This window comes from Nannospalax galili, unplaced genomic scaffold (assembly GCF_000622305.1).
Source record: "Nannospalax galili isolate Female #2095 unplaced genomic scaffold, S.galili_v1.0 scaffold44, whole genome shotgun sequence".
NCBI classification, from domain to species: Eukaryota; Metazoa; Chordata; class Mammalia; order Rodentia; family Spalacidae; genus Nannospalax; species Nannospalax galili.
The window spans coordinates 1,293,869-1,313,221 of record NW_008355789.1 but is presented as its reverse complement, the minus strand read 5'-3'; positions in this window follow the sequence as shown (position 1 = coordinate 1,313,221).

Here is a 19,353-nt window from a genome sequence, read left to right as displayed (position 1 = left end):
TGCAGAAGAAAATCAAATACTTGAAAATGTAGCAGTTTGGTGGCAGGTAAGGCCACAAAGGATGGAGAGTGGGTTGGTGGAGCAGCAGTGAGGGCAGGGAGATAGTCCAGAGAGAATCTTCTAGAAGCAGCAGCTACAGGACACTGGGAACAAGCTGGCTACAGTATCATGTGAAGCTGCAGCCGCTCAGTAGCCCTTGGGTAAGATATTCTTTGGGGGAGAATCAAGAAAAAGGGGCAGCGTTCTTTATCTGGGTTAACTGGGGACAGAGAGAACAGCTGCAGGGAGTGGGGTGCCAGGGAAGCGCAGAGCAGCAGGAGGAGATAGAAGCGAACTTGAGCATTAACCAGGAACTTAACAGCATTGCTGGGGGAGGGCCTTGGAATGTGCACCCTCTGCGGGATGAAGGCTTGCCAGAAGAGGAGTGGTCTGGAAATCTGGAAGATCTGAAAGCAAAGATTCGAGATACATGAGATCCAGACCTGAACAGAGGGGAGGATTAAAAATTCCACTACGGGGCTGGAGAGATGGCTCAGCAGTTAAGGGCACTTGCTGCTCCTACAGAAGACCCGGGTTCAAATCTCAGCCCCCAAATGGCAGCTAACGACTGTCTAAACTCCAGTTCCCCGGGATCCGACTCCATCTTCTGGCCTCTGCTGGCACTGCATGACAGGTATACTTACATACATGCAGGCATAATACACATAAAAATTGATTAATTAGCTGGGCGTGGTGGCTCATGCCTTTAATCCCAGCACTCGGGAGGCAGAGGCAGGTGGATCTCTGTGAGTTTAAGGCCAGCCTGGTCTATTCCCCCCTTTGCTACCCCCCACCCCAGCCAAGAATCTCATATAGCATGTATCCTAGCCTAACTTTGAACTTGCTACGTAGCTAGGGATAACCTTGAACTCCTGATCCTTTTGCCTCCACCTCCCAAGTGCTATGATTGTAGGTACATATCACCACACTCAGTTTATGCAGTACTGGGGATGAAATCATATCCCTAACCTCAGCATACTCTTTCCTATGCACACATACACGTTTACATATAAATTTTGTTGTTATTTTTTGAGACAGGGTCTTCCTAGAGCTCCGACTAGTCTGGAAGTCACTATGTAGACCAGACGGGCCTCAATCTCACAGAAATAAGCCTACCTCTGCCTCCTGAGCGCTGGTACTAAAGGTGTGCACCACCATGCCTGGAAATATAATTTTAAAAACATTTAAATTTATTATTATTTTTGTGTGTATGATGTGTTTGTGTGTGTATGTGCACATCTGAGTGCAGGTATGTCATGGCATGTATCTTGGGAGTTTGTTCTCTCCTTCCACTATGAGTTCCAAGGATTGAACTCAGGTCTCAGGCTTGGCCAGAAGCACTTTTATTTTCTAAGCCATTTTGACAGCCCTCTACATCTAATTTATATTTATTTACTTATTTATTTATTTATTTATTTTTATTTTATGTGTATGTGTGTATTGCTTGCATGTATTGCACCCATGTCGTGCAGTGCCCACAGAGGTCAAAAGAGGCTGTTGGATCACCTGGGACTGGAGTTACAGACAGTTGTTAGCTGCCATGTGGGTGCTTGGATTCAAACCTGGGTCTTCTGCAAGAACAACCAGTGTTCTTAAGTGCTGAGCCATCTCTCCAGTCCCACATCTAGTTTTTTAATTATTTTATTTTATTTTTTAACAGAGCATAAGGCAGTGGTTTATTTACAGAAGAGTGGGTGCCCCACATTTACAGCTATGCTGTAAAATCTACACTCAAATACAGATCCTGTGACCTCCCAACAGCCACACAAAATTGTGAGAGAGCTGCCTCTTGGTGTTCTAGGTTTATATATCCTTTGCCCCTCCCCCCACATGCAGCTAAGGTGGAGCTAAGGTGGACTGATTGGGTGGGAGGGGTAACTGACTCCCCCCTTGACTCCTTGATGAGCGTGAGAAGGAAGTGTGACAATAGCTTGCTGGCATAGTGGTCAGAGGACATATCCAGGTAACAAACTCCACCCCTTCCTCCAGCTCTTACATTCTTTCTGCCAATCTCTTCTGCAAAAGTTCCTGAGCCTTGGAGAGGGTGGTAGGTGTGGGATGCTCTTCCTCCCGTTGTGGCAAGGCACTGAACTTTTGGGTCTCTGCATCATCTGTTTTCCATGGGTGGTTGGCCAGTTTGAGAGGAATTCCACCTACACCATGTGGAGGCCAGATCCAGGTGCTCTCAGGCAGTCTGCTGGGTTCTCAGTGTCTAAGCCAGATGGAGGCAAGAACAGCTACTCTCAGGCTGTCTGCGAAGGTCTCCTACATGTAGTTTTAAATCATTTTTTTATGTGTGTGAGTGTGTGTGTGTGTGTACACATACATGTGTGAGAGTATCCTCAAAAGCCAGGAGAGGGCGTCAGATCCCTTGGAGCTAGTTACAGTTTGTTGTGAGCTGCCTGAGGTGGGTGCTGGGAACAGAGCTCCAGTCCTCTGCAAGAGCATGAAACACCTTTTTAACCACGGAGGCTTCTTTCCTATCCCCTTCAACATCTTTTAAATTTTTCTTTAAAATTAAAATTAACACTTTATTTTATGTATATGAGTGTATTGTCTACATGCATGTAAGTACACCCATGTTGTGCAGTGCCCACAGGGGTCAGAAGAAGGAGTCAGATTCCCTGGAACTAGAGTTATGGACAGTTGTTAGCTGTCATGTGGGTGCTGGGAATTGGGAATTGAACCCAGGTTCTCTGCAAGAGAGCAGTCAGTGCTCTTAGCCACTGAGCCATCTCTCCAGCCCCTCTACATCCAATTTTTAAAAAAATGTATTTGTTTTTCTTTTATGGTATGTTTTGCCTGCATATGTATATAAATGCACCACAAGTGTACAATGCTTGCAGAGGCCACAAGAGGGCATCAGATCCCCTGGAACAGGAGTTACTGTTGTTAGCCTCCATTTGGGTGCTGGGAACCCAGCCTGGGTCCTCTGCAAGAGCAGCCAGTGCTCTTAAACCACTGAGACATCTCTCCAGTCCACTACATCTAATTTTTGAAGTGGGATTTAACATACACATTTACAGTACGCTTCTTTTGCTTTACATAGTATTATAAGCATCTTTCCAGTTCAGCAAATATTCATCTTTGGCAAAATCAAAGAAAGAAAGCCTTCCCTGACCTCAAAGATCTCGCTGGCTGGAGCCCTCCCTCTCAGCAGTGTTCCCCACTGTCTCTGCATCAAGAGAACTAGCAAGTTTGATCTGATGACCCACTTGTGCACAGGGAGTGTGAATTCAGCAGGAAGGTACTGGCCCAAATATTCCTAACCTGTCACTGTTGTCTGGATCTCAGGGAATGGGTCTTAACGACTTCAGCTTAGACTGTGGCCCAAGACAATGATCTATACACTTTCGATTCTTAGACTCCAACCATTCTACTCCCCTCTTCTGTTAGCCTGAAAATTTTTTAAAATTTACATTTATATATTTATTTGTGTGTGCATAATTTGTGGGAGTCAGGTAGAACACATTGTCAGACTTACATGGCAAGAACTTTTACCTGGTGAGCTATCTCCCTGGCCTAGGATTTCTTTTGTTGTTGTGTGTTTCTTTTGAGACAGGGTAGCCCAGGCTTACACTGAGCTCACAGAAATCCTCCTGCCTCTGCTTCCTGAGTGCCATGATTACAGGCATGAGCTACCAGGTTAGTTCTCTATGCATGGATTTCTCTCTGTTGTGTTTTTCAGTGGTAAGCAGAGGTTCAGGTATGGTTTCATCAAATCTGATTGTATTTCTCTGAGATTCACACCAGCAGTCCCAGCAAGATTCTGGAAGTTTTCCATGATTCTGGTTTTGTTGACATGCCTTCTCTTGGACCACATCAGTGGCTGGAAAGATGGAATGTGCCGGTTTCTCTAATTAGATCTACTTTCAGAGCTGGAATTGGGAACCGTTTTCCAAAGCCTGTGTGTTGCTTAGAGAGCAATGGATACATGAATTAAATGAATACATGAGGTGTAGGCATTGTGGGAAGGAAGGGATGGTGAATCCCTGCAAGGCTCCTGAACATGTTTTCCACTGAGCACAGTGGGCCAAAAACCTCAGCTACTCTTGGAGCCCTTCCGGCACAAACAGCTATTGGTCAAGCTTGCTAGTGACTTCTGAGATGGATCAGTTTGGTTGGTACTCAGCTTGGGTTTCCAAGTCCCAGAATGCATTTCTGCACTGTAGAGTTAGACAAGCAAGATCACAGCATTTCTAGACTCCCTTACATCTCAGGTTCCGGGGTGGGTGTGACTTCGTTCTGTCAGTGAGACACACTCGCTCCTGCTTTCATGAGTTCAAAGTGGAATGACTCTATGAGCTGTCGGGGCAGAGAAGCTGGGGCTAGTTTTTTTTTTTTTATTTTTACTTTATGTGTATAAGTGTTTTGCCTGTATGTATGTAAGTGCACCCATGTCATGCAATGCCCATGGAGACCGAAGAGGGCATTGTATCCCCATGGAACTGGAGTTACAGACAGTTAGCCACTATGTGGGTGTTATGCTGGATAGCTTTAGTGTCACCTTGACACACCTGGGTTGAGGAAGCCTCATTTGGGGAATTGCCTTCATTGGACTGGCCCGTGGCCGTGTCCACGGGCACCTTCTTGATTGTTGAGTGATGTGGGAGGGCCCAGCCCACTGTGGGTGGTGCCACCCCTGGGAAGGTGGGCCTGTCTTGCATAAGAAAGCAGGCTGAGCAGGGGCCAGTGGAGCAAGCCAGTAAGCAGCGTTCCTCCATGGCCTGTGCTCCAGCTCCTGCCTCCAGGTTCCTGCCCTGAGTTCCTACCTTGGGCTCCCTGAGGAACTGTGACCTGGGAGATATAAGCTGAATAAACCCTTTTCTCCCCAAGTTGGTATTGGTCAGAGTATTTTGTCACAGAAATGAAGAAACAAACTAAGACAGGTGCTAAGAACTGATCCTAGGTCCTCTGCAAGAGCAGCCAGTGCTCTTAACTGCTGAGCCACCTCTCCAGCCCTTAGCTTCCTAGTCTTGATCCTTGAGAGGTTAAGTAACTCAACGAAGATTACACGGATAAGGTTACAGGGATAACTGCAAGTTCAAGCTCAGTGTTAGGATTCATAGTGACTTGGTGAGTTCTTGACATTTGCTCACAGGCTGCTGCTGTGGTAGTGGCTTTCCTGGTGGGTCCAGTTCAGTTATCCTTAGTCCTGAAGGATCAGCCTGGATCTTGCTCCTCCATCTCCGGCCATCAGGAGCTCTCACTTCTCTCTATCAATGCCTACCTGCTTTAGCTATCTAGAAGTTTTTCATTTTCCTGTGCTGAGACCTCATTGGTACCATTAGGAAGACACTTCTGGGGTCTGGTCAGAGCTGGCTTATCTCCCCAAACTCCCAAGTTTCCTACTTACAACCTGGCCACAGGTATGGGCTGACAATCAATTCCTCCCAACAAGCAGGGGCAAGTGTCTGGTTTTTGGCACAGTGTAGAGAAAACTGAATGGAGGAACTGAGGAAATGTGCACAGGCTGGGCTGGGTTTCCATGGGTTCTGTCTCCACGGGACTGGTTGGGGTGGAAACTCTTTTGCTGCATGTCATCTTTTTGCTAGAGCCTGTAATCATCTCAACTCTAACTCATTGTAACACTGCGAATCAAGGATGCTTATCCTCAGTGTATGTATGGGGAAACTGAGTCTCCGGGAGGTTAAAGTACCCTACCCAAGATGCCCCAGATAATAAATGACAGGATTAGAGATCACATCTGGGTCTGCCTGTGTCCTCAGCCTAAACTCATTTGCATTTAAAAAAATCTCTTCTCACTTTAATTATAAAGCTGATGCATATTCATTGCAGAAGTGTTGATAATCCCCACTTGCTATTATGTTGGCAAGACAGAAGCAGAGACAGCCTCCTCCTCCTCCTTCCTTTTTTTTTTTTCCATTTCACATTTTACTCTCACAGGAAGTGGAGAAAGGAGCTACCACTTACAAAACTGTGCTATTCTGTGAATTTTTTTTTTTTTTTTTTTTTTTTTTTTTTTTTTTTGTCTTTTTGAGACAGGGTCTCCCTGTAGTCCCAGCTGACCTGAACTCACTATGTAGACCAGGCAGGCCTTGAACTCACAGAGGTCCACCTGCCTCGGCCTCCTGAGTGCTGGGACTAAAGGTGTGGGCCACCACACCCTGCTGTGCTGTGGATCTTTAGAGAGGAAACAACAGTTTCAACTTATCCCTGAGGATCTTGAGGGTCACAGGAGGTTGACCGTGACTGCTGGTGGCTGGGGTCTCTTGGGACAATAATAGGAAGCAGGTGAGGAACTACCCATGGAGGACTTATGTTGCAGGGTCTCACCTGGGTGCCAGAGGATCCTCCACTATGCTCACCAGTGGTGGGGCCCACTGCTGCTCCTCAGAGGGAACGAGGATGCCAGAATCCAGGAGTGGGTACATGGGAGGTGGCAGGAACGCTGGCAATTGAGGGTACATGGGAGGTGGGAGGTCAGTGCCATCACAGAGGGGACCTGAGCAGTTGTGTCTGTATCCCAGGATCCTGTGCAGAGCCTCTTCATAAGGACTAAACAGGGGTTTGCTCCTTGTCACAAATAGGTGCAGGGGCTGGAGAGATGGCTCAGTGGTTAAGAGCACTGACTGCTTTTGCAGAGGACCCAGGTTTGGTTCTCAGCACCCACATGGCAGCTAGTAACTGTCATCAGTTCCAGAAGATCAGGCTCCCCCTTCTGTTCTCCACAGGCATTGCAGGACAGAGATGCACTTATACACATGCAGGCAATATACTCATACACATAAAATAAAAATAATACATAAAATATTTAAAAAGCAGTCAGGTACAAATCCTATAATCTTGCCAGCATGTGGAAACATCTTTTTAAACTCCTCTTTATGGCTCTCTGATAGAGATGCTGGAAAATAGCTCCAGACTTAACTTGTGGTTTTTCTTTGTTTTGTTTTTTGAAACAGGGTCTTACTGTGTAACTGGTTGACCTTGAACGGGCAGAGATCCACCTGCCTCTGCCTCCTGACTGCTGGGTTCAAAGGCATGCACACTCGGCCTCTTGTGGTTCTTTTACCCTGAGAGACTTCATGCTCAAGTACTTCCGGTTCCTGCTAAAAGGCCCTGATTTCTCAGTCTCACAATGGTCTAATAGAGGGCTTTTCTGGCTTCCGGTTTTTTTTCCCTTCCTTTAGTGCCTGGAGGTGTCTCAAACTTCCAGTGTGACATGCTGCTTTCTCTGTCTCCTGAACTGTCTCCTATCCCACAGGAACCAGCACTGACCCTGTCCTAATGGATCCAGCAGTCTGGAGTTCGGAGGGTGCTTCCAGAAGTCTCCCAACCTTGTCAAGTCAGCAGTATAGAGGGGGCTTCTGGAAGTCTGTTGCCAACTTAAAAAAAAGAAGATTTATTTTAAAATATGTGTATGTGGGCAGGTGGGGGGTAGTATGCTCATGTGCATGCAGGTGCCTTTGGAGGCCAGAAGAGGGTGTTGGGTCCCCTGACACTGGAGTTAGAGACTATTGTGTGCCACTGCTGGGAACTGAAACTGGGTCCTCAGTAAGAGCAATATGCAGTCTGTACTGCTGAGTCATCACTCCAGCCTGCAATTTTACTTTCTTCAATTTCTTTTTCTTGATGGTTCCAAACTGTTGAGAATGATTTTGAATTCTGATCCTTCTGCTTCTGTCTTCTGAGTAGCAGGGTTATAAGCATTCTCTCAGATCGGGGGCTTCTTGCCTGCTAGGCAAGCACTCTACTAACCTAGTCACATCCCCAATCCCAGGAGCAGCTTTTCCAACAAATATCTGCACATAATGGTACAGTCCCCACTGCATCTATCATGTGTGCTGCTCAGTTTCTGATAGAAGATATGTGAGCTCCGTTGTCTTCTCCCTTGAACGCTGTTATGAACTTGCAGAGCTACCTAATTGACAAATTGACTTGACCTATTAATAAATGAAAGGCACTGCCAGTGACCTACAATAAATTGCAAAACAGACCAGTAGATAATTGCAAGGAATCACAGCTCACACCTGTCCTTGTTATCTTATTAATTGGCTCTGGGAACTAATTAAAAAAGATTACAGCATTTCTGGTACCAGTAATCTTATGTGATGTTTTTATCCCATAAATCACACTGACGGTGGGGGGGGGGCGTTGAATAATTCACCATGATTGTGTCAGTAATTCTAAGGCTAAAGGAGAAGGCAACATGGTACGCTGTGGCTGAAAACAAACCTCGAGCAACTGAAAACTCCCATGTGCAAAAACCAAGCAAATAAATAAATAAATAAAAGCTGGGTACGATAGTGCACACCTTTAACCCTGGCATTCAGAAGGCAAAGGAAGGTGAATCTCTGTGAGTTTGAGGCCAGCCTGGTCTTCATAGTGAGTTCCAGACTAGCTAATGAGACCCTGCCTCAAAAAAACAAAACAAAAAGTCAGGGTTGGGGGGATGACTCCCATATGGGGCTGGTGAGCTGGCTCAGTGGGGAAGGCGATTGCCACCAAGCCTGATGACCTGAGTTCATTCCTGGGGACCCACATGGTAAAAGGAGCGAACTGACTCCTGCAAGTTGTCCTCTGACCTCCACATCTGTATCAGTATGATACGTGTCTCCCCGACCCCACATTAATAAATTAATTTTGGAAACAAAGAAAATGAACATAAGGAACTCACGGCTCCTGTGTGGAGGTCAGGGGACAACTTGTGGGACTTGGCTCTCTCTCCTTTTACTATATGATGTGAGTCCTCGGATGGCACTCAGGTCACCAGGCTTGGTGGCAAGTCCTTACTGACTGAGCAACCTCAGCACCTGAGCTATCCCATCATTTCTAATGCTCTATTTTATGGGTGTCGAGTCATCATTTGTTTTGTATGGTCCGAAGAATGATGGATGGTGGCCATACTTTTGGTGAGTTTCCTAAGCATGCAGCAAACTAAAAGTAGAAGAATAAATAGTAAATAGGCATATAACAAAACATCATCAAACTGGGTGCTCAGAGCATCCAGCAGAAACTGATTGGAGAAGCTGAGGCAGTCACTGGAGTTCCTGATTGTACTCTCTCTCCATGGCTGAACTTCCAGTTTCTTTTCCCCAGTGTAGAGACTTTTACATCATAGGATAAACAATAGTAACTGCTGTTGGAAATGGTTTACCTTCCAGCTGCTCTCAAGGACATGATGTTTTTTATTCTTGGGCTATTTTGTTCTTTCTCTTTCTTATAGAACAGGGTAGACCATGCTTGGACGAGGGGTCTTGGAAGACACCTTAACACAACCATGCTTAGGTCTGAAATGGGGAGGACCATCCCGCCTCCAGAGCTAGCTCCTTGGTGAGCTCCAACAGCACACGCCAATTTACCAATATAATGTACGTTAGATGTTTCTAGTCCTTTACGGTGACCATGTGACTTGCTCATCATCTCTTATTGTTACAAACAATACTGTGATGGAGAACTTTGTACATGGACCATCTTACATGACAAGCCTGTCTGTAGAATAGACTGTCAAAGGTGGAACTGTTGATTTTGAATGTTCCCATCACAAAGAAATGATCAACATTTGAGGGGATGGGTTTGCCATTTCCATTGATCTGATCTTTACATTATATATATGTATTCAAATTCCACAGTGTCCATAAATAGGTACAATTATTACATGTCACTTAAAAATTTTTTTTGAGTCGGTCTCACTGTGTAGCCTTGGCTGGCTTGGAACTCACAGAGATCTGCATGCTTCTGCCTCCTGAATGCTGGGATTAAAGGCATGGGCCACCATGTTCAGCAGTGTCAATTTTTAAAAAGGTGAAATTTTGAGATTAAAGAGGTTTGGTTTTTGTTGTTGTTTTTTTTTTTTTTTTTTTTTTTTTTACAGTTTAATTAGATATTTTAAAATTTGTCTTTGGATAACTTACCTTAATATATTCTTCCATCACCACAGTTTGAAATGCCTGTTTCTCTGTTTTATTATGAATATGTAACTTGGGACTTTTGTCAATGTTCTAAGTGACTATTTCTGTCTCAGTCATTTTGCACTTTGTTCGTGATGAATGAAGTTGAGGACATTTTCATGTTTAAAATTCATCTATATAGGGGCCAGAGAGATGACTCAGAGGTTAAGAGCACTTGCTGCTTTCCCAGAGGACCAGAGTTTGATTCCCAGCACCAACATCAGATGACTCACAACTGTCTGTAACTCCAGCTCTGGGGATCCAATGCCCTCTTCTGGCCTCTGAGATAACCTACACACATGTGGTACACACACAGACACAGACACACATGTGCATACATAAAATCTTGGTCGGGTGTGGTGGCACATGCCTGTAGTCCCAGCACTTGGGAGGCAGAGGCAAGTGGAGCTCTGTGAGTTTGAGGCCAACCTAGTATATATAGTGAGTTCCAGGCCAGCTGGGGCTACAGGGAGACCCTGTCTCAAAAAGACCAAAAATGAAAATAAAAATAAAATCTTAAAACTTTTATTAATACGTATTGTATATTCATGCCCTTTGTTTTGGGTTACTGTCTTTAATTATTAGCTTCTGATGGCTCTTTATGACAGATATCACTCCTCTGAATATGATCAGATATGAAAATATTTTTGCCAGTTTACAGGTGTTTTTTAAGCAAACAGTATTTATTCATTTATTTTTTATTGAATTGTTGCAAATTTAAATATATAATTTGATGGTGTTTAGGTCCCCTCCCCTATCCAAACTTCCTCTTGTTGCCTCCTACCCAATTTAATGTACTCTAGTATATATAATAAGACCTATGAGAGTCTAATTTGTGTCTCTAAATGTCCTTCAGTGTGGGTCCTTCCATTGGAAGCTGGTTAACCTACCATGAAAACCATGCTTGAAAGACACTGTCTCCCTCCCCCACCCCCGAGCAGCCACGTGTTGCCACAATTTCCTCAGGTGGAATCAGAGCTTCTTAGCTGCTTCCTCATGTCTCTGCTGGAATTTTTTTCTGGTTTGAGCTTGCATGGAACTTGAAACACCTGGTATTTAAAAAGAACTTATATTGATTCTTTGGGTTTTTTTGTTGTTGTTGTTGCTTTGGCTGGGTGCGGTGGCACACACCTTTAGTTCCACCACTCACGGAGGCAGAGGCAGGCAGACCTCTGTTAGATCAAGGCCAACCTGGTCTACACAGTGAGTTTCAGTCCAGCTGGGGCTACAGGGAGACCCTGTCAAAAACAAAAACAAAATAAAAACTAAAAAATCAATCAGGTTAAATCTTTTATCCACTTGAAGTTAACCTAGTGAGACATGAAGAATGGATTTGGCTTAAGTTTGTTCAGGTAGACACCTATTAATATTTGTCCCAGTGACATTTATTTAGTGGTCCACATTTTCTCTAGTGACTTAAGAAGTCACCCTTATATTAAATCTATGTCTGATTTTGAGACTTTTTATAGTTATGACATTCTACTTCATTAGCATCTGTTTATACACAAGTCTTGCACTGTTTTGATTTTCAAGCCCTTATAACATCTTTGTGTGTGTGCATGCACATGTGTGGTATATATGTGTGGACATGTGTGCGCATCTGTGCATGCACATGTGAAGGCCAGCGGTCAACAGAGTATCTTTCTCTATTGTTCTCCTCCTAAGTTTTTGAGACAGATTCTCATTTAGTCTGAAGCTCACCAGTTGGCTAGGCTGGCTGGCCAGCGAGCCCCAGGGATCTTCTATCTCTATCTCTCAGCTCTGGGATTATAGGTGCCTCTGAACTTGGCTCTGTCAATGGGTGCTGGGGATTGAGTTCAGGTCTTAACGTTTGTGCAGCAAGCACTTTATCCACCAAAGCATTTCCCTAGCCCCAAATCACCATTTACCATCTAGGAGTGTCGATCTGTCTCCCCACATTGCTTTTCCTTTTTGTGTGTTTTTATTGGCATTCTTTGTGTGTGTGTGTGTGTGTGTTTGTGTGTGTGTGTGTGTGTGTGTATCTTTTTGAGACAGGGTTTCCCTGTAGCCACAGCCTGACTTAAAATTCACTATGTAGACCAGGCTGGCCTTGATCTCACAGAGATCTACCTACCTCTGCTCCTGAGTACTGGGATTAAAGGTGTGCACCACCACACCTGGCCCAGAGATTTTATTATTTATTTATTATTTATTAATTTATTTAATTTTATGTGTAGTGTCTGAGTGTTTTGCCTGCATGTATATAAGTGTACCACATACGTGCCTGTTGCCTAGAGCGGCCAGAAGACAACATCAGATCCCCTGGAACTGGAGTTACAGGTGGGTATTAGTCATCATGTTGGTGTTGGGGACTGAACCCAGGTCCTCTGAAAGGGCAGTCAATGCTCTTAAGCACTGAGCCATCTCTCCAGCTCTATTGCTATTCTCAATTATTTCTTTTTCTGTGTGCATGTGAACTTTAGAATCCCCTTTTATTTTAGTAAACTAAAAGCTTGTTTGTATATTTATTGAGTCACATTAAAATTGTAAATAAAGGGCTGACTATATCTTGGTTGATAGAGGTTGTTCAATTTTCTGTTGCTGTGATAAAACACTCTGACCAAAAGCAACTTAGGGGAGCTTACAACTGCAGGTCACAGTCCATACCCGAGGGACATGGAGGCAGCAATTCAAGGCAGGAACTTGAAGGCAGGCCTGCTCTCTGTTCCACACAGCATTACCTATGACCAAGGAACTCTCTTCACAGTCAAAGAGGTACAGCAGGAGCCATGGAGGACGGTGCCTGCTAGCCCACAGTGGGCTGGGCCCTCCTACATCAATGAATAATCGAGCCATTCCCCCACAAACATGCCAACAGGCCAATCTGATCTAGATAATTCCTCAGTTGAGGCTTTCCTCTGAGATGACTCTAGGCTGTGTCAAGTGGACAGTAAAAGCAAATCAGGACAGTGGGCTTACCTGTATGTTGCTTGCTAAGTTTATTTCCAGGTTTTGAATATTATCTCAGAAGCTCTTTAGAATATATTGAGATTATCCTGTAATTTTCCTCCTCAAACATTTTTTGTGTGTTATGATTACTTACACAGACACATTTCATAGTATTGAACTGTCCCTGCACTTTGAAATATATCCTAGTTAGTATGAAGTTGGGTTCTTTGTGACAGGGTCTCCCTGTAGCCCCAGCTGACCTAGATCTTGCTATGGAGACCAGGTTGGCCTCAATCTCACAGAGATCTGCCTGCCTCTGCCTCCTGAGTGCTGGGATTAAAGGTGTGTGCCACTACACCCAGTTTTTCCTTTTTTTTGGGGGGGGGCGGTTCTTTTTGAGACAGGGTCTCCCTGCACTTGTACACATACAGGCAATACACTCATACGCATGAAATAAAAATAAATAATCAAAAAAAAAAGAATTTGAAGGTTTTTTTTCTCCCTCTGCACTGAGATAACTTAAACACGGCATGATGTATTGCTTATAGGCTTCCCAGCACCTCCTGCAGTTCCTGGGGCTGCTGCTTTTCCTGGGGGAGAGGGAAGGGTTGAGAGCTTCTGCAACATACTGAGTGGTTTTCATTGTTTTTCTCTTCTGAGACCAGTTTTGTGCACATGGCTCTTTTCCTATTTAGAAATCATGGGTTTTTCTTCTTGTCCTCTTTCATTTTATAATCTCCGATTTCTTCCCTGTCCACTTCACTGCACAGCATCCATGACTTTCTTATTATGAGGATAATAAAGGCAGCTCATAATCTACCACTTTATTCTTGAGAAACTGTGTTTACTCTTTCAGTAAACCTTTACTGAACGTTTATCATATTTCTGTCCTAGCTGAACCTGAGGAATGAAGAATGAATCAAAGTCATGACCAGCCCAAATGAGCTCAACATCAAGCTGGGAAGACAGCCAGGGAATCTTAGACAACTGTGTGGTGGCTGCTGCGGCTAGGACTAGTGCAGTAGGCTGTGTGGAGGCAGAGGCACCTAAGGCAACCAGGCAGGAGGCTTGAGGCTTGTTAAGAATGACTCTGGAGCCGGGTGTGGTAGTTCATGTCTGTGATGAGACAGAGAGAGAGAGAGAGAGAGAGAGAGAGAGAGAGAGAGGGCGCTCAGCTCAGCTCATGACTCATGACAGCCTGTTTTTTTTGGGGGGGGGCGGTTCTTTTTGAGACAGGGTCTCCCTATGTAGCTCCAGCTGTCCTGGAACTCACTGTGTAAACCAGGCTGGCCTTGAACTCACAGAGATCCACCTGCCTCTGCCTCCCGAGTGCTGGGATCAAGGGCGTGCGCTACCACGCCTGGCCTATGACAGCCTGTTTTTAAGAGTGTGCAGCCTGGGGAGTCAAACAGCTAGAGTCCTGTTCTTGGGAAAGTCCCACATTTGGTATTATGCTTTGCTGTGGCCATCTTGAAAGTACTAATAATTCATCTTCAAACTTTTGGAGTTTTTTGTTTGTTTACTTTTTAAAGATTTATTAGTTTATTTTTTGTTTTGTTTTGTTTTTTGAGATGGGGTCTCATTGCGTAGTCTTGGCTGGCCTGGAACTTACTATGTATACCAGGCTGGCCTCCAACCCATAGAGATCTGCCTGCCTCTGCCTCCTAAGTGCTGGGATTAAAGGTATGTACCACCAGGCCTAGCAAGATTTATTATTTTTTAATTATGTGTATATGTATGTGTCTATTTGTGTGTGTATATGAGTGTATGTACCCAAGGAGTTCAGAAGAGGGTGTTGGATCCCTTGGAGCTGGAGTTACATGCAATTGTGAGCTGTCCAAGTGGGTGCTAGGCAGAACTTGGATCAGTATGCACTCTTAACTGAGCCATCTCTCCAGTCTTGTTTCTTTCTTTATTTTGAGACAAGGTTTCACTACATAACCCATAACTACTTCAAACCCACAGTCCTCTGGCCTCTGCCCCCCAAGTGCTGGGATTATAGGTTGGCACTGTAATCTGCTCAGATCTGTGCTTTGTAAATGAAGTCTGATGGAACAATATTGGGGATGCATAGATGAAAGTGTGGTCACTTGTGGGCTCAGCCCTGGCTTCCTGGCACCTGTGTGCATGCACTGGATGAATGCACAGCACTGTGGGGTTCCAAGGCAGCTGGACTGGGCCCTGGGCCCTGGGCCCAGGGTGTCTGCTGAGGCTGTAGCAGTAGCAACAGTGGCCACAGAAGAAAGGGAATCTCATGGGGACAATGTTGAACCCTCAGCAGGAAGCTGGCTTATCTGTCCATTCCTGGGATGTCTGCATCAATATTAACTCTCTGGTCTGAACACTGAGATAGGACTGTGGGCACTCTGGCAGTCAACACTGCCAGTAATTATTACAAAATAAAGCAAGCTCACGGACCTTTGGAAAAGCATAGTGCAGGAAATTGGAATTCCCTCAAGAGTTTAGAATCCTGGTGTGTGAAACTGCTGTAACATTGCAAAGCAAATGCCTACACACTTAGAAACCAAATCTAAAAGTGCTGCATCAGGGGACTGGAGTGATGGCTCAACAGCTCATTGGGGCTGGAGTACTGGTTGCTCTTGCAGAGAACCTGGGTTCGATTCCCAGGTGGCAATTTACAGCAGTCTGTAACTCTAGTTCTAGGGGATCCAACGCCCCCTTCTGACCTCCATGAGCATTGTCCAACACAGGTGCACTTATATACGTGAGCAAAATATTAAAAAACAAAATAGAAGTGTTACATCACCAATAAGGAGCAAGCAGGCCCTCTTGAAATTAAAAAGCTTCTGTACAGCAAAAGAACAGTTAACAGAGTGAAGAGACAGCCTTTAGGATGGGGGAGAAATCTTTGCTAGTTACATATCAGAGGATTAGTATCTAGAATATCCAAAGCACTCAAACAAAAGACAAAAAAACAAAAAACAAAAAAAACCAAGAAATCAAACAGTGCAATCAATAAATGGGCTAGTGAAATGAACAGAGAATTCCCCAAAGAAGAAATACAGAGGCCAATAAACATGAAAAATGTTCAACTCATCAGAGAAATACAAATTAAAGCTACTTTGAGATTCCATCTCTCCCCAGTCAGGATGATAGCCATTAGGAAACAAATAATGAGCTGGGGACATAGCTCAGTTAGTATAGTGCTTGTTTATCATACACGAAGCCCTGGGTTCCATCCTCAGCAATGCATCAACCAGGTGGGGTGGGGTATGCCTGTAAACTCAGCACTGAGAAGACAGAGAGAGGAGGATCAAAAGTTAAAGGTCATCCTTAGCTACCTAGTAAGTTCAAGGCCAACCTGGGCTACATAACACCTGTCTCAAAAGTATCTAGTTCAAGCCTTTTGGTGACCAGATGCATGCCTTTTCCTCAGAAGTGGGCTGCCCAACACTCTCCACCGTGGTTGGATCCAGACAGTTTTGACTTTGGCTTGAGGAACATCAGAGTGATGTGATGATATTTAGATCTCACTTGGGCACTTCTTGGGATGAAGTTCTAATGAGGGAGATCAGCAGAGAATGGTGGAGGAGGTGTCCAGTTGAGGGATGGTGAGGCCCTGACCCCAGGCAGTGGAACCAGAGGAAGAGGACGGTTTCTGAAGGTGGTAAGAAGGTAGAAACAGTGTGTTTGGATGTGCTGAGATGGGAGGGAATGAGGAAGAAAATGAGCTCCAGAGCTGAATGTGGTGGGGAATGGAATCCCGGCACTCAGGAGGCCGAAACAGGATTGTGAGTTCAAAGCCAGCCCGAACTACTTAGGGAGACTGTCAAACAAACAAACAAACAAACAAAATAAACAAACAAGAAAAGAAAATGAGCTCTCTTTCAAGCATGTTGAGTCAGAGGGAACTATGGGAAGCTGATAGATAATAGGATGATTTATTGGCCTACAGCTAAGAGAAACTCCGGCCCAGAGATTTGTGCTATGAAATCAAGGGCCTGTGAGTGAGCCTTCCAGGGAGAGAATGCAGTGGGGGAGGGGGAGTAAAGAAGGACTTTTCAGCTAGGTGAGAGGAAAACCAAGAGTCTGGTTGGAAAAACCATGGGATGAGAGAGAGTTTCCACAAGGAGAAGTGCTCATCCCCTCAGAGGCTGCTCTGGAGTGGGAAAAGATGGCCATGAGAGCTGCCCAGTAAGGCCAAGTTTGAGCTAGTTACAGGACACTTTGGGTCCCTCTAGAATGACCAGAAGTCCACACTGGTGAGGCTGGGCTGGCTGGGCTGCTTGTTCCTTCAACAGGCCTGGTTCATGGTCTCACAGCCTGCAGGGTGAGGCGGTGACAGGGACAAGCCTCAGTCTGGACACACTGCCTGTAGCCTTTCTGGGAAGTTTGTGGGGACCTCATCTCGACAACAGGGACCAGAAAGCAGTGAGTGAAGGGCCAGTGGGGCCCTCCCAACGCTGAAAGCTGGAACACAGTTTCCCCCTGGACTCTCTGGAAATTCCCAGTCGTAAACCATATTGACTTTAATTTCAAGTGTCAGAAGGTTGTCCAGGAGTCTGGGAGCTGACCCACAGAAGAAAGCATTTGTGTGGAATTAAGAGCAAACAAAATAGGATTCAGGACAATTTTTGACAGCTCAGTCAGTCGTGAATATTTCTGGGAAACATGACAAAAACGGACCCTCTTAGGTAGGAAGCACCAGGCCTTATCATCATTATTACTTTGTATTTCTGCTGATATACAAACTTGGAGGAACCCTTAAAGGGGAGACAAACAGCACACGTCTCTCTTTACCAGGCACAAGGGCACTGGAGGAGGCGCCCTAGAGTTTAACGGCCAGCTTTATGTATTTATATGCTTTGACTAGTGCTAAAGAGCCCCATGCTACACAATGGGAAGTTTTGAGTTGGATTTTAAAAGAAATAACTTTGTTTCAAAAGCAATGAAGGCTGATGCTGTGGGGAGAAAAGAAAGGGGTAATTTATGGCTACCATTAAGAACACAAAGACAAAGGCTGGAGGGAAGGTTTCACTAAGTGAAGATTTACAAATGTGTAAAAAAAAAAAAACCCCACCACACTCTTAGGACTAGAAAGAACAAGTCTCAGCACCAAGAACAAAAGGAGTAGGAGGGAGAGGCCGAAGATGGAGAAAGGGATGGGACGCGCCTTCACTGGGGAATGAAAAGGTCAAAGGAAACCCAACCACAGAAAAGTGATTTTTCTCAATTTATCCAACCAGCGGCAGAGTGGGTAATGCCCCCAAAGAAGCAGGCTCAGCCCGGATCCTGCGCAAGTACCAGGATTGGAGTGACAGAACTGCTCAGGGTGCTAAGGAGGGGAGCTCTGGGTTACGGTAGGCAGGGCCCCAAGAAGACAACAGTGGCTTTATGCATTATGAGTTAGGTGGGGGATTTATGGCGTTTCCCTCCCCGCCACCAAAGGAATTAGTGTGCATGGCTGCATACATACACGTGTTATATATGTAGACATATGCCCACATATACATGAAGATGTATGTAACAGTTACAGGAGAAACTGAAATGAACACTACCCAGAAAAGCTCAATAGAGAACATTCGTATCCCTGAGCCTAGTCACCCATTTCATCCATGGGTCCTGACTCCCTTTGTTCCTGGAGTGATGCTATCACTGCCTGGGCCCTCTGTGCCTGGAGAAAGGTGGGAAGGCCCTGTGAATGTGTCTCTTGTAAGGACTGTCTTGCTTGCAGGGCCATGTGGCCAGCACTGCCTCTATTTGACCTGTTTGTAGGTTCCTGTGATCATGGATGCCACCTGTGCTGGGACAAAGTTCCAGATGTCTTCTGCCCTTGACCTGGAGACCCTTTAGCCTTCAAAGTGTAGGCTGCTCTTAACTAAACTGGGCCTGGTAGTGCAGGCCTTTAATCCCAGCACTTGGGAGGCAAAGGCAGGTGGGAGCTCAAGGCCAGCCTAATCTACATAGCCAGAGAGTGTTCCAGGCTAGCCAAGACTACATAGTGAGACCTGTTAAAAAGATAAGTTTAACTAGATTGCAGCGGAGGGAACATTTTCTGCAGGGATTTTTTGAACCCAGGTGGGTGCTACAGAGAACAGTCTCAGAGTGCCCCACGGTGGGCTAAACGCGTCAGTGTCCCCCAGTGGGCTGGGGGACCAGAGAGGTCGGGGCTAGGGCCAGGCACTATGCAGAGTGTGAGTTGGGGTGAGCAAAGCAGCTGGGGTCACCTTCCCAGTATATACGTGGAAAGAGCCCCAAGACCGTGTCATTGGAGGGGTGCTGGGCCTGGACTCAATCGTGCACATACTCTGCGGGACACTTTCCGGGTGCCCAGTGACTGCGTATTTCAGTCCTTGCAGGACGCCGCACACCCCAGGGCGGCTGCGGGAGCCTGGGGCGCAGACTGCGGCGCTGGGGCCACGGCGGCCGCGCCCCCTCCACCCGGGGCCGGGGAGGGGCCAGGCGGGCGGGGCGGCACCGCGAGCCCGGGGAGGACCGTGTGAACATGAGGCCGGGGCTCGGGGGGCGGGCG